The sequence below is a fragment of the Labrus bergylta genome, chromosome 4 (genome assembly GCF_963930695.1).
Source record: "Labrus bergylta chromosome 4, fLabBer1.1, whole genome shotgun sequence".
Taxonomy (NCBI): Eukaryota; Metazoa; Chordata; class Actinopteri; order Labriformes; family Labridae; genus Labrus; species Labrus bergylta.
This window is the reverse complement of record NC_089198.1, coordinates 7,039,717-7,049,716: the sequence shown is the minus strand read 5'-3', so window position 1 is coordinate 7,049,716 and position 10,000 is coordinate 7,039,717. Positions and strand designations below refer to the sequence as shown.

At 42.3% G+C, this 10,000-nt stretch overlaps 1 long non-coding RNA gene across 1 annotated transcript in view; it reads left to right on the top strand.

The window, feature by feature from the left end:
* Positions 1-10,000, top strand: part of LOC136179003 (uncharacterized) — a 254,514-nt gene that overhangs the window by 47,757 nt on the left and 196,757 nt on the right. The window lies entirely within an intron of this gene.

The window sequence follows — 10,000 nt, the reverse complement described above, 5'->3', positions numbered from 1 at the left end:
GCAATCGGGAGGGGTTACCATGCTGCCCTCACGCATGTGATGAATTCTCTTAAAGGGACAGTGTGAGTTTGTCAGTCTGAGTTTTATCATACAGTTAAGATTAAAAGACAACATTGAACAACCACATGATGTTTTTAAATAACTTACAGCGCACAATAGTTGAAGCAAACATTGAAAAGCTTCATGTTTGGTTTCCTCTGAAATCTACAGTTTCATAGAGCTATTTTGTATAACTGAAAAAAGATTTCTTGTGCTTTAAAGGAGAAGACAACACAGACAGTGTACAAACAAACAACAACATACAGATTCATAAAAGACATAATGCTGCAATAGAGAGGTTAGACTTTGGAGAATTCATACAAAAGTACAATAAAATAGTACGCAGAAGTTTAAATTTGTGTTTCATCTGTGTATGTTTTACCAAGTGTTGTAGTCAAGACCACACGAACTGAGACCAAGACAAACCTGAAATCAGAGTGCTCAGAGACCGAGACAAGACCAAGACCATAAATATAAATAAAACAATCATCATCTTGTGTGCAGGGGGCGTGTCACTCACTTAAACTGTAACACCCAGAAGGTTTCAGCAGTAACCGGGGGATATAAATCAAATCATGAATTGAAGTTTTTTAAATTCTTTTAGAAAGGGGCGTTTACCTTCTTATCACAGTGTGGAATCTTATATTCTTTATACTTTTATGTTTGCTCATTAACTGATCCAATGCATTACACATAGCATTACACATATCACGTATACATGCACCGTGTCCTTATATGACCACTGCAACACACGAACCTTGCACGATACTCACCTCACCACAGGTGTTTTATCTCACGTACACAGACTCAACAACAGCTCCTTATAAGGACTACTTCTTCAAACTCTCAAGGACAAGTTATTGCTACATTCACATATTTATACACTGACCACAAGGTGCTGACACAGATAAAGCTACACCTTTTTCTTTGATCCTCCTCTGTAAGTTTCGATCACACTATATGCTCAAGTATATAAAGATTGTACGCCCCAAGAGCGGGCAGAGAACTTACTTTGTGTATCCTGTACGCATAGCTGAACTTCTCTCCATGCTGCATGTAATAAACTGGGTGACTTAGCAACTCAACAGTTTCTGAAAGTCTCTTTTATTTACTCTCGTCCCAAGGTTCGGAGGGTTTTCTCTTTCTGCTGATTTTCTGCAGGCCCAGTTCTACCACAACAGTAATGATGTGGAAAAATAGCCTATCAGTGGTAGTCTTGATTGGTAATGCTTTAAAATCCGAGACCAAGATGAGGCCGAGTAAAAATGCTTCAGATTACGAGACGAGGTCGAGACCTTTAAAAGATCCAGACTGATTTTGAGTACTACAACATTACAGTTTACCCACCTTCACTTCTTTATCAGGCACAAGTAAGTAGGCTCAGGACTGGTGAAATCAAACTTTGTAGTTATGTTTCAACAGTGAATAAAATATACAAAGCATTCATTATCAGGTATGTTCATATTCTGGCTGAGGCTGGTTAAGTGTCCCTTCTCATGTTAGTGGTTACACTAATGTGGGAAGGCAGCTTGAGGTGAGCACCTACAATACAAGGCTGTAAAAATCTGAGAAACCACAGGGAGGCGTCAGAGTGCAACTGAACTTCACCACCTTAAGGAAATGTGTCAATACACCTTTTTAAATGTGATCTTTGAATAAATGGTTTAGATGTTTGAATTTTGACCCAATAATAGTTAGTGAAGACTGGTTTAATCAAACTTTGTAGTAATGATGCAACAGTGAATACAAATATCTCAACTAGAGACGTTTGGATTTTTGACTGATATACTCCGCAGTCATTATCAGGTTATTTATTAAGTCTGGCTGAAGCTCGTTAGTGGAAACTGCAAAAAGGCCGTTCTTTTTTTAAGTACAATAGAGCGACACCTAAACAGTCAAATAAGGAGAATGGTATTGGCTGAAACAGTGGATACTTTTATGAATGAGATAATGTGCAGCTATAAGTCCATTCTTTTAGAAGACTAACATCCCACCAATAAACGATCAATTGTTTGGATCCATTCAGTAAAAGTCTTTAAAACAAGACATCTTCTATCATTTTACTCTCCACTGAAAGTCTGTTTCAAAAGATAGGTCTTACATTGTTTTAAATTTTATTATTCATAGACTTTGTTACTTTGTTTTTCAGATGCGGTGTCTTCCACATATCAGGAGCATAAAAACATATTCTTCATCACTTTTTTTTGTCTGATAATATTTCCTGCAGCCTTCAGCCTCTGTGCTTTCTAATTAGTATTGTGTTATGATGTTTTTAGATTATGATAATTCATGTTTTAAGATACCTCATTGTACATATTTCTATCAATTGGGTAGATGGTTAACGATACAGCACAGATAAGAGAACAAAAGTCATCACTAGCACTGACAGCCTTCATGAATTAAAGGTCATATATTCTCCTCCTCTTCAACATGTTTAAATAAGTCTCAGCGCTCCACAAAACATGTCTGTGAAGTTTCTTGTTCTAAATCCACTCTGATCCTGTATTTGATCATGCCTATAAACCCCTCTATTTCAGCCCTGCTCAGAACAGGCTGTGTGTGTACGTGCGAGGGTGAAAGGTTAACAGAATGCCTGAGATCCATGTCTGCTGTGGTGCAAGGAAAACGAGAGGGACTGGTCAGAGGAATGTCCTACGTCCACATATGAGATTGAAATCAAGAAATTTGGCTTTACTGGTTTCGTCAAAGTACCGTAGTATGCGAGTGCAGTGTAGAAAAGTATAATCAGCTTTCTGTAGAAACATGGAAAAAAAACATAGATGTTAACACATTGTCCCCTAATGACTTACAGAACTCAGCAGAGTCTCCAGGAGTCCAGTTAAACCCCTGTCCAGCATGTAGAGGCTGGACAGAGAGGCGTCAGAGTTCCACTGAACTTCACCACCATTGGAAGATGTGTTTTCACATACTGGTGGTTCACATACTGGATTAAATACATTGACCTGACCTTTATTCCTTGTTTTTGACTATCAGATGGTCAAACTGATGATTGAAGCAGATCATTGATGTTGTCTTTAGACATACTTCACCTCAGATTGAAGTCATAATCCTGTTTCAAATACAAACTTACTGATTCCTACTGCTCCTTAAAATACAAAGCCTCCCCTTGCAAAAGTCGGTTTGATTACAAGTAATGAAAGAATTTGGATATGTAGTAGTAGTAGTAGTAGTAGTAGTACAACAATCAAAGATAGTTTTAAAAAACCTCACACTAACAGTTAAATGTTATCAGACCAATCCCTCACCAGGTACTAGCTGTAAACATAATTCCCATTCCAACAAAGTATTTGATTTGACCATGCGGCAACCAGTGCAGTGTTGAAAAATGAAGACAATGTAGAAGTGCAAAATCCTGCAGTTCATCGAGTGTCCACTAGAGGCTGGCTCCAGGAACACCGGAATTCACATTCACACAACACATGCAAATAAAAAACTGTTTTTACAGCATGAATAAATATGTTAACAGCCTGGATTAGTTGTTGTCCACATGGGCACACACTGTACGGAGAGTGTATTTTTCTACAACAAATCCGATTTGAGGAACGATACGTGTTAACCATATTTAGCCAAGTAGCTGACATGATTGACAGGTGGGCGCGATGTGTACGAGGCTTAAAACCCGCCTCAGCTCCAGCTCTCAGTCTAGAAAGTTAGACTGAGACAGGATTTCCAGCATGGTGGCTGCTGCTGATGAGCCTCAGGAGCCCCTGCTGTAACAGATGGGTGACATCACTCAGGCTTCATCCTTTAATATTTACAGTTTATGTTTCATACACATAATCCTCCTACAGTTAAATAAAAAGCTAATTAGTTAGCTTATCTTTTAATAGTTTTACCGGTCAGTTTTAGAAGAGAAAATGACTTTCAGATGATTGTTTCTTAATTCTTGGCTTGCTGATGAGCTTTATGTCTGACATCATGTCTTTGTTGTTGCCTTCCTTTGTTGTTGCCTCCCTTCGTAAACAGCCAGTGACTACACCATGTATCCGTTCTCAACCCAAAATGGAAAAGACTTCCAGAATCTTCTCTCGGTCTATCTGGATGCAGCTTTCTTCCCGTGTTTACGAGAGCAGGATTTCTGGTGAGTGGTGACTGCTGCTTCTCATATTTGTTTCATGTTTGTATTTATTTGACTTGATAGCATTGTAGCAAAAGTCAACTTTTAAATATTCAGTGAAGATTTTGTCTTTATAGTCAGCTGTTAACTCTGTTAGTTGGACTGTTTGTCCTGAGGCTGGCTTCACACTAGGGGAGTTTAGGCCTGATTTTGGGCCTTTTATTTGTCCAAATAATCTTCAAGTGTGTGGTGTCAATACGATTATTTTACAGCTCCTGATCGAGTCAGAGCCTCCCCGATCTGGAATCCTAAATACAAAAACATGTTTGATATTTACCATTCCAGATCGGGCTGCCTCCGACTGAATACCTGCAGTAGCCAAAAAGAGAACGAAGAGAGCATCACTTTTACAGCTCACAAACATGCCAGTGAACACAAACATAACTGTGCCCTGAGCCAAGAGGAATATAGAAAAAGAAGAGCAGCTTGAGTAACAACATGAGTGGCTTTTTAATGTCTCGACTGTCTTCCATATTTGTTTTTCTTCTGAAGTCACGTTTGATCACACGAGTTTCTGTGAGATCTCGTGTCTGTGGGATCACCACTGTGAACTCGTTTCTACAATCTGCAGGTGTGTGGTCTCACAGTCGGGTCAAATCGTCTAGTGTGTGCAGTTGGAGGATTATAATGTTTAGAATCATTTAGCTGTCCTCATGTCTTTGGTCTCCCACGTTTTTTAAATAGGTTAAGATCTGAATATTGTCGAGTGTGTAGCCAGCCTAAAAGAGTCCAAGACCTTTCTGATATCACTTGTTTGAAACAGTCGCTGATGAAATCTGCTCTTCACTAGTTCATTTCTGTTTGTGTTGATTTTGCAGGCAGGAGGGCTGGAGGCTGGAGAATGAAAACCCAACAGATCCCAACTCCCCTCTGGTCTTTAAAGGAGTGGTGTTCAATGAAATGAAAGGGGCGTTTGTAAGTCTACACTTTCTGAATCATAGTTTTATATGTAGATACAATATAGTGAAGTTTAAGTGTTCTTTTAAGGAGCTTCAGATATCTTGTATTTCATGTTACTTAAAAGCACCTCATGGATTAAGTTTGAGAGTGAAGTGGTTCGTGGTAACTCCAAGTGTTTTTTTTCTTGCTTTTATATTTATACTCACTTTAAATATGTTATGACATCATGGAACAAAGTTAAAATTATGCCTGCTCACGGTTTAGTAGTTGGCAAAAAAACAAAACAACTCAGGCCCTGCTGTGTCCACCTAGCGTTTTTTTTTTTCAGGCAGAAAAGAGCTGGCTGTGCGCTGAGAATAAAAGCGCTGCACGTCCGTCCTGTCTCTATGACAACAGTCTGTTGACAACAGCTCCTGTATGACCGACACTGTTCCGTTGCTTTTCTCTGTTTGATTTTTATCTGTCACTTTGAGCATCAAACGGAGGATGCTTGACCTCCAAATTTTTCCTGGATGATGAGCTCAATAATAATGACATCCCCGTTCTCACGGCTCTGATCAGACACAGAGCAAGGACCCGACTGATGTACTTTATGATTGGCTAGTTGAAAGAAAAGCGCCGGTGACGTCAACAGCGTCCTCATAAAAAGTTGAAAGATTTTTAGTTTGAAGTGCTCGGAGCGGCCGCACAAATTAGGCAGAGCGCTCGGAAGAAAGGCGCTGGACGCTGCGCTTTGCTGCTGCTGCTGCAAACGCTCTCTCCTCATTGGGAACAATAGAACAAAGACACTCAGAAAAAGCTAAAAAAAAAAAAAAAAAATGCTAGGCGGACATGGGGCCTAATGCAACAGCAGTGAAACAAGTTCCAGATATGAGATGAGATGAGATGAGATTCAACTTTATTGTCATTACACATATACAAGTATAGAGTAACGAAATGAGGTTTGGCATCTCACCAGAAGTGCAAATAAGCAGAAAGTGCAAGAGTCTGTGCTATGTACAGTAATTACAAAATTTACAGATGTAGACTAAAAAAAGTGAATTATTAGGTATATCTGGATGGCTGGATTAATGGGCTGCTATAAATATAAATAAATGCTATAAATATAAGTGTATTTTTTTTTTACACTATAAATATAAGTGTATTTTATTTTTTTAAATATAAGTGTATATTTTTAATATACAGATTAAGGTGCAGTGAGCATGCTATACTAATAATATACAGATTAAGATGCAGTAAGCATGCTATACTAATAATATACAGATTAAGATGCAGTGAGCATGCTATACTAATAATGTACAGATTAAGATGCAGTGAGCATGCTATACTAGTTTACAGATAATATAAAGAATATGGACATAATATGAACATACTTTAATACAATAATACAGGTGGATGAGAGATGTGTGTGTGTGACCAGGAGGAGTGGTGGGGGGATGATGGGTGTGAGGTGATATGCAGGGGAAAGGGGGGGTCAGCATGGGGCGGAGAGAGAGAGGGAGAGAGAGAGAGAGACAGAGTTCAGAGTTCGGGGGGTAGAGTTCAGTAGAGAAACAGCTCTGGGGAAAAAGCTGTTCCTCAGTCTGCTGGTTCTGGTCCGGAGGCTTCTGAAGCGCCTGCCGGAGGGCAGGAGGGTAAACAGTCTGTGGGCAGGGTGGGAGGAGTCTTTAAGGATGCCATGAGCTCGCCGCAGACAGCGTTTTCTTTGGACATCCTCAATGGCAGGAAGTGGACACCTTGTGATACGCTGGGCGGTTTTTACCACCCGCTGTAGCGCCTTACGGCCTGTGACAGAGCAGTTTCCGTACCAGACTGAAACACTGCTGGTCAGGATGCTCTCGATCACACAGCGGTAGAAGTTCATCAGTACAGCTGAAGACAGGTGGTGTCTCTTCAGTGTCCTCAGGAAAAAGAGGCGTTGATGAGCCTTCTTAACCAGACTGGAGGTGTTAGTGGACCAGGAGAGGTCCTCTGTGATGTGGGTCCCCAGGAACTTGAAGCTGGAGACACGTTCAACAGCCATCCCGTTGATGTGAATGGGGTTGTGCGTGCTTCCTCTTTCTCTCCTGAAGTCCACGATGATCTCCTTCGTCTTGCTGGTGTTGAGGAGCAGGTTGTTGTCAGCACACCAGGCAGCCAGATGCTGTACCTCCTCCCTGTAGGCTGTGTCATCGTTGTTGCTGATGAGGCCAATCACCGCCGTATCGTCCGCAAACTTGATGATGGTGTTGGATCCATGTACAGGTCTGCAGTCGTGGGTGAAGAGGGAGTAGAGGAATGGGCTCAGCACACAGCCCTGTGGTACGCCTGTGTTGAGTGTGATGGTGGTGGAGCAGGTGTGTCCTGACCTAACATACTGGGGTCTGTTGGTCAGAAAGTCCATTATCCAGTGACGGAGGGAGGTGTTGAAGCCCAGGTCTCCGAGTTTAGTGTTTAACTTGGAGGGGATGACAGAGTTGAATGCTGAGCTAAAATCAACAAACAGCATTCGTGCATATGTGTTGTTATTGTCCAGATGAGTGAGCACAGAGTGCAGCGCAGTGGAAACTGCATCCTCTGTACTCCTATTGCTGCGGTAGGCAAACTGGAATGGGTCCAGTGTGGGTGGGAGGCAGTTTTTCAGGTGTGCTAGGACCAGTCGCTCAAAGCACTTCATTATGATGGGTGTGAGTGCCACAGGGCGGTAGTCGTTCAGGCCTGTCGGGCTGGAGTGTTTCGGCACTGGGACAATGGAGGTGGCTTTGAAGCATGCTGGCACAGCTGCTTGGGCGAGGGACAGGTTGAAGATGTCCGTAAAAACCCCAGTGAGCTGCTCCGCACATGCCCTAAGCACGCGCCCGGGGGTGCCGTCTGGACCAGCAGCCTTTCGAGCGTTGATCCAGCTCAGTGCAGCGTGGACGTCTGTGGAGGTGAGTGAGAGGGGTTGGTTGTCTGCAGGAGGTCTGGTCGTGGTCTGTGTCTCTCCGTTGTCTCTATCGAAACGAGCATAAAAGTGATTTAGCTCGTTCAGGAAGGAGACATCTGTGGTTATCGGGGTGGAGTTTCTGGGTTTATAGTCACTGATGGCCTGGATGCCCTGCCACATGCGTCTGGGGTCGGAGTTGGAGAAGTGTTCCTCTACCTTCAGCTTGTAGCAGTGCTTGGCCTTGATGATGCCCCTCCTCAGGTTTGCCCTGGATACGCTGTAGGCCATTGCATCATCTGATCTGAAGGCGGTGTTGCGGGCCTTCAGCAGGAGACGCACCTCCTTGTTCATCCATGGCTTCTGATTTGGGTACGTGGTGATCTGCTTCCATGTTGTAACACTGTCGATGGTGGTGTTGATATAATCCAGCACAGAAGAAGAGTAAGTGTCAATGTCTGTGTGAGAGCCCAAGGTAGCCTGAGAAGCAAACATACTCCAGTCTGTGTGATGGAACTTGTCCTGAAGTACAGAGTCTGTCCCCGCTGGCCACACTTTAATCGTTGTCACTGATGGCTTCACACGTTGGATGAGTGGGGAGTACTTGGGGATGAGGAACAAAGAAAGATGGTCTGACTGTCCCAGGTGGGGGAGGGGGGTCGTGGTGTAGGCTCCTGCGATGTTTGTGGAAACATGGTCCAGAGTTTTGTTTCCTCTTGTATTGCAGGAAACATGCTGGTGAAATTTAGGGAGCACTGTCTTTAAGTTTGAGTGATTAAAATCACCTGCAACTATAAATGCAGCCTCCGGGTGAGCAGTCTGTTGTTTACTGATAGCGGTGTAAAGTTCCTTCATAGCAGCTTTTGCATCGGCATCAGGGGGGATGTAGGCTGCAGTTACAATAGTGGAGCTGAGCTCCCTTGGCTGATAGAAAGGTCTACATTTAACCATGAGAAACTCAATGTTAGCTGAGCAGTGTCTCCCAATAATGACAGAGTCTGTACACCAAGCTTTGTTAATATAGATGCACAGCCCTCCTCCTCAGGTCCTCTGCTGTTCTGTGTGCTCGGAGTGTGTGGCGACCGGCTAGCTTGATAGCATCGTCCGGTACTCTGTTGTTTAGCCATGTTTCCGTGAAGATCATGACATTACAGTCCATAAGTCTCTTACTGTGGATGATGCGAAGTCGTAACTCGTCCATTTTGTTCACCAAAGACCGCACATTAGCGAGGAAAATGCTGGGTAACGGGAGACGGTGCGGTATTAGCTTTAGCTTAGCTCTTACACCTCCGCACTTCCCCCGCCTTTGTTTACGGTCTCGACGCCGCCTGCGAGCACTTCCGCCCGGCCGGGTAGAGTGCGTAGCCTCGGGTGTTTTGGCGATCTCGGGTATGAGTCGAAGATTGTTGATTAGATCGTCAGGGAGGTGTATTCCAATATCCAAAAGTTCCTGTCGGGTGTAGGATGTTAAGGCGAGGCTGTTCTGTACGAACAGACCCGAAATTAACAATAAAATTACTGCAAAATTGCAAATCTAAGAGAGACGCTGGGCCTCGCGATGCGCTCGCGCCGCCATCTTGGTCATAAATATTATGTGTGCTGTGAGTTTGATGGCACTACAACATGTTATAGTATAGTTATTACATATTTAATTACCTTATTTAATGATAAAGAATCACTAAAATTACATTTATGCACATTTTAACAAACTAAGAGTTGTAGTATAATCAAGAGAAGATGGTTTATGTGTGTTGTGAGTTTGATGGCACTATAACATGTTATAGTATAGATATTACATATTTTATTACATATTTAATGATAAAAAAAATCACTGAAATTACATGAAAGCCCTTTATCCAATGCAACGTGATGTAGTTTATAGAGCAGGAGGACATTTATTCATAATGGGTTTTTGTTTCACTCTGCACCTTATAAAAGGGATTTTATTGAACATTGGATTATTTATAGGCTATTGAAAAATCCTCAATTTGTTTCTAAAGTATTATTTTACAATCTGAGAA